Raw genomic sequence first — 6000 nt, 5'->3', positions numbered from 1 at the left:
CTCGACTTGACGTAAGGAATGTCTCCTAAATTTAAGACCTGAAAATATGTTTTGTGCCCTGGACAGATGGTCACTTTCCCTCTAATAAAGTGTGTCTGACAATCACACTTTATTGGTGTGGTTAGGAAAAGAATGTCGTAGACTTAGGAAAACATAATAATTTAAAGAGTGACTAATTTCAGCGAAGAAATAAAGCTGTGGACTGCTCTGAAAAGAGAGTAAAACCATAGGAAACCATTACTTCATTGGGACAAATATTTTGTGTCTTCAGAAAGTTCTTACTAAAAAAAACCACGGGTGAGTTCTAGGGCATGGTGTGTGCGCCTGCGCATACATGGAAGTTGCCTCTGTCTGATTTTTCAGGGATATTCCCTACTCACTACCATGTAAGCATTTAATATGATTGCTGTCTACATAGCAGTTTGCACCTAGGCTCCGGTCCAAGCTGTTTCTTGGACATCGTGTTCCTCATTAGCTCCCACGTTGAAGTGTAAAACCAGTAACAGTTTTCACCAAGGTCTCTATGGTCTTACCTAGAATTTATAAACCGGAAGTTTCCACTACAGTGAGGGTTAAACAGTACTCCATAGAAGCATTGCATGAGCCATTGAAAATTCGAGTGTGTGCCACAGTGTGTGAACTAACTTTAGTGTGTTATTTTATAGTTCTCCGGTGCAGAGCTGTTTGGTATACTATTGTGAATAATGTGCAGATCCCATCAGCTCACACTGGTAATATTTCTAGAATTATTTTAAAATGTTCCCCTTTCCTGTTTGATGGAAAACTAAGGTTTTGTTTTTCCAAATGGAGGAGCGTGTTCGCTCGGATTTCCCTGTGGTTTATTTTCCAAAATTGATCCTTTCTCGTATACAACATGTTTTTGCTGTTTACTTTGTTCACAACTCACATTTACCGATGTGCGAAAGGATGGTGCATTTCTGCTAGTCAGTGGGAGACCAGCCTCCAGGCAGGATGCTCTGACGCAGAATGCTGAGATCTAGTGCCACTGATCCCTTTCCAGCTCAGCAAAAGTGAAAATGAGAGAGAAGAGGCCAGAATGGGGGGGGGGGGCGGCACTCATTGGGAACTGGGGTGTTTTACTCATTCATCTCAGTGTATGGAGAAAAACGTGGTAACAACGTGAGCTGTCTTTGTCACACACACAGTTCATGGAAGCAATCTTTATAACCCCCCTCCCCCCCCTGCCCGGCACTTAATAAATACGAGAAGATACAGGCTTCCTTCATAACTTAGATCTCAATATTCAAACTTCCGTGAGAGTTTTTCTTCATTTACACAGATTTCTCTCCCCTGAACAAACGTCCGTTTTTAAACGTGGACTCGTACATATGAAACAAGTTTGCACAGGCTCCAAATTCATGTCATTTGTAAATGTATTTAATAGAAGTTAGGACTTCTTGTTGGTATTCTTAAAAACTGGATTTTTAGTAAACTGAACAGAAGTAATTTTTAAATGGGTGAGTTCTGTCGAAGAATTTTGGAGTTTGTGAAAGACATTGATGAGGATACTAAAAAAAAGAAATGAAAGAAAGGAATGGCCACATGAAACTATTTCTGAGGCTGTTCTTAGCAATGCAGGGTTAGCAGCATTTTCCTTTTTCGTGTTGATGTTGTGTGGACATGGAGACAGTTGTGCACTGTGGATATTATTGCTGCCACGGAGGAGAGAGAAAAAGAGGTCTGCAGCCGAGCCTGTGGATGGCACCGAGCCAGTGCCCTGAAAAATGGCAAACATGTCACAGCTAACAGCTGGATGCAGAAATATTTCTCTTTAATTTGGACGGATAAATTTTTTTTCCCAGCAGGGCGCTCTCGGAAGAGTACAACATCAAAGAGGGCGGGTCTCACCAGTCAGACATCAGCTGGCTCCAGGATGGAGCAAAATGAATGAACTGTCAGGACTTTTCCAGCATCGAGGCTTCTGCCAAGTGAAAAGTTAAAGGTTCAGTGGCTTGTTCAGATCGCAGACAAAATCCTGATAATGGAAGCCTAATTCTCCCAAGTCTTCCTCTGATCAACAGGCAGAGGATGTCTGAAGAGGACCCCAGGTTGATGGATGGCAGGCTTCGTATTGATGGCTGCTGGCGTCCCCGGAGATAAGTGGGACTCAGCCATTGTTCAGCAGCTCTCGGGAGCGCCCAGATCTCTGGGCTGGAATCCCAGGTCGCCCAGTCTGTCCTGCTAGCCTGACACATACCAGTCTCCGACCCACAGTGTGACCAAAATACCCGTTTCCATTTCTTCACGAGGCCGGCGCTCTGCGGCAGGCTTCGCAAACCCCGCCAAGGGTGTTTTACAGTTTATTGACACTTTTCAACTGTTTTTCTGATGACCATATTTCAGTCTTGACTTATATGTTAGTATTATCTGCAAGCTCAACATAAACCTCTAATGATTTTCTAATATTTCTGGGACTTGATGAATGTGAATTGACAAAGTACAGTATATAGCTTTCTATCAGCATTACTGAAAATACCGCGACGGTGTATATAACCATCACTCATTTATTTTATGGGGCGTTTATTACTTGCCCTTTGAAGCCTCGTTTCAAAATCTTGCCATTCCGAGCATTCCAAAACAGTCCAAACCAAAGTAAGAGGAAAGAGTTTTCTTATGAGAAACAACAACAAAAATACATTAATTCTAATGGAGGGAGGAAAAAGAAATGATTGAAATGAAGAAAAACACCTATCGTATTATATACTGGAGAAAAAAGTTGGAAAACTGAACACAAATAAATAGGGCCACAATAGCTAGTATTTGCTTTAATGAAGAAGCTTTTCTTGTAAAATATGCATCTTCATCTACAAACTTTTGCCTCACCTGGTTTTTGATGTTCCCGGCCATTATGGCCCATTGCCAGCGGAAGGGGAGTGGTTTAATACGGTGTTGGGGACTTGTATCTTTATCCATGGCATGGTTGCTTTGTATAAATTTTACTGACAGATTAAGTAATTCTCACTAAATTGACATTTACTCTGAAAATAGGCTTGCTTTATAAATGCCATTATTAATCATTATGAACATTTTTATGGCCCTCCTTTGGAGAATTTCAGATGCTTTTAGAGGAAAAGCTGTACTATTTCTCTCTGATAGGACAACTGGGATGTGATGAAAATAGCAATAATATGACAACCTGTGATTCAGGAGGGTTTCATCCTTGTCACACTCATGAACTGTCTGACTGTGGGCAAGTCATTTAACCTTATAGCCCAAGGTTTCTTACCTGTAACACAGAATAATGTTCCAGCCTGCTTCGAGGTCAGTTAGAAGGCTCAAGTAAGCCTGTGGAAGTATTTCATAAACTAAATCCTACATAAATGTGTATGACCTGATGTCCTCCCTCCCTCCCTCCCTCCCTCCCTCCCTCCCTCCCTCCCTCCCTCCCTCCTTTCCTTCCTCCTTACCCGAGGATATTTTTAAAAAATTGATTTTAGAGAGAGAAAGAAACATCGATGTGAGAGAGAAACATTGTTCAGATGCCTTCAGTATGCGCCCCAACCGGGGATGGAACCTGTAACCTAGGTATGTGCCTTGTCCAGGAATCGAGCCCACAACCTTTTGGTGTACAGGACGATGCTACAACCGTGTCCCCCTGCTAGGCCTTGCTTTCTTTGTGTTAAGGTGGGGACAAATGGTTTTACTCATTTTTAAAGCGTTCTTTTGGGGTCTGTCTTCTCAAGCCTTGATTTGCTTGATTAGAAAGGTTAAAAGTAAAGCGGTTAGGAGACCACGGTGGTGTTCTTGCTGTCTCCCTCTCTAGCTTGGGAAGCAGTGCCCGGAACCCCTGGCTAACAGGGATCTCTGTGGATTTGATGCTCTGGCTGCCATCCACAAGTGTGTCCCACTCCTCGTCCAGGTACAGCGGATCACACACATAGCTCACCTACCTTGACATGTCCCTGGCTCATGTAGGAATGAGGCACTGTAAGTTGGACCTCCTCTGCCCAGACATGCCAGTGGTCTCAGAGGTCAGGCAACCCTGCATGATCGGTGGCATTCAGCGAGAGGTCTTTGGGGTCCTTAAGCCGTAATTAATTAGAACACTTGTAATAACTACCTGTTAGTTCTGGGGATGCTCCCGGAATGCTCTTAAAGGTGTGGTGGGAGCTTGTGTCTTGTGGATGACATTTTTATAACGCTGTGTTAACTGAAGACTGATTGAAATTGAGGTAATGGAAAATGTAGGACTGAAGAAATGCTTCTTGACTATTTTCTAGGTAGGATTCGCATTCATCCAGTATTTTAAATGTTTTGTCTTATTTTTTGATAGACTCATTTGGGAAATAAAAACATAAATGAGAATGACTGGTTTTCTCCTACACCTCCCTGATTCCATCCCCCAATTTTTTTCTCCTCTCCCTCTCAACAGAAGTTGATTTCCTGGTATATACAAAGCCTTGTGTAAAGGTAGCTGTGGATAAATTTAAAAAATATTCGAAATGCATTTCTGCTTTCATTGAGCTTACCAACTGGTAACTTTAGCAACAGGGAGTTTGCCTACGCTGTGCATATTACCCTGTGGTCAGTGTCCCGAGCAGGTCAGAGGTGACGCTGGGCTGACGTTTTCCGTATGGTTATAGGGATGGCCCAAAGGACAGCTAATGCTCTTTGGGCGCTTACTGTGTGCCCAGTGCCCATCGAGTCCTTCATATGTACTAGCTCATGCCTATCAGTCCTTTGACCGCCATTAGCCCCACTCTTTTTCCAAGACTGTCTAGCTTCCTCAAGAAATTACGTACCTGCCCAAACTCACACAGCCACCTGAGGTGCAGCCGCGATTGTAACTCACAGGGAGGGGAGCTGACACCCAATGCGTGCTCTTAACCTCTGTGCTCTATCCTCTCCGTGCACTTCCCTCACGTGTTTTCACGGGTGGTGCTTAAGAAGTCGTCACTAACAACCACACTATTAAAAGTAAAATCTTTTTATTTAGCAGCAGAGGTATTCCGGTTTTAACCTTTCACCGTCAAAACAATGCTGTGGCTCACTGCTCTCCACAGGCCACAGCGTATTGCACCTCCCGACACAGAGAAACCTCACAGGAAAACATTGTTATCCATCGTGGCAAACAGGATATTTTCCCACTGAGTTTCTCAGATTACTAATACACTCGATTATTGAAACCCTAATTTTCTGAATTTTACAGAAAGGCGGGGCCCTATAAAGGCATGGGGTGGAGAATAGGGGGAAGAAGTCTGAGAAACCGTCTTTGTATCTGTTCCTCCCCAGACCCTCCATGTGCAGTGAGAGGACCCCAAACAGCGCTGGGTCCTCAGGTCTAAACCGGAAAACCCCCAAAGTCCTCTCTCCCCTCAGCCAGTTTCTGTGGTAATTGTTTAAGACATTTTAATCCTCTTACGAAATTCACCCTTGCATTTCATAGAATTATAAGAAGTTAGATTCAAGGAGGATGTCATATTCTCCTAAAAAAAAAACCCTGGTTGTGAGCTCTTACTAGTAGAATGAAGTTTTAATTGCCCTTAGTGGTGATTTCTTCGCAAGCTTGGAATAAAATCTGAGCTCTCTAAGAAGCTGAAGGATTATTGTGGAGACTCAGTTCAGTTCACTTCAGCATGCTTTGAGTTCCTCTTACATGCTGGGCCCTGTGTTAGATGTTTGGGCATAAAATATGCTCCCTCGTGTTAGCTGCTCAGCAGAAGCTGAAGGAGGCTGGCATTTTAGCACAAGACCCAATGCTGGTGTCTGGGGCCTCGGCACAGGGGCATTCAACGCGTGGAACCATCAGAGAGGGACCCTGGGACGCCTTCCTGCTCATCTGGGAAATAAAAACATAAATTAGAATGACTGGTTTTCTCCTACACCTCCCTGATGTCATCCCCAATTTTTTTCTCCTCTCCCTCTCAACAGAAGTTGACTAATTATTTTCATATAAAACCTTTTTTTTTCTCATGCCAACATTCAGGCACCCAGGTTCTGGGAGGAACAGATTACTGTTTTATTTACAATTCAAGTTCC

Source organism: Myotis lucifugus, unplaced genomic scaffold (assembly GCF_000147115.1).
Source record: "Myotis lucifugus unplaced genomic scaffold, Myoluc2.0 scaffold_0, whole genome shotgun sequence".
Taxonomy (NCBI): Eukaryota; Metazoa; Chordata; class Mammalia; order Chiroptera; family Vespertilionidae; genus Myotis; species Myotis lucifugus.
This window is presented reverse-complemented; position numbering follows the sequence as displayed.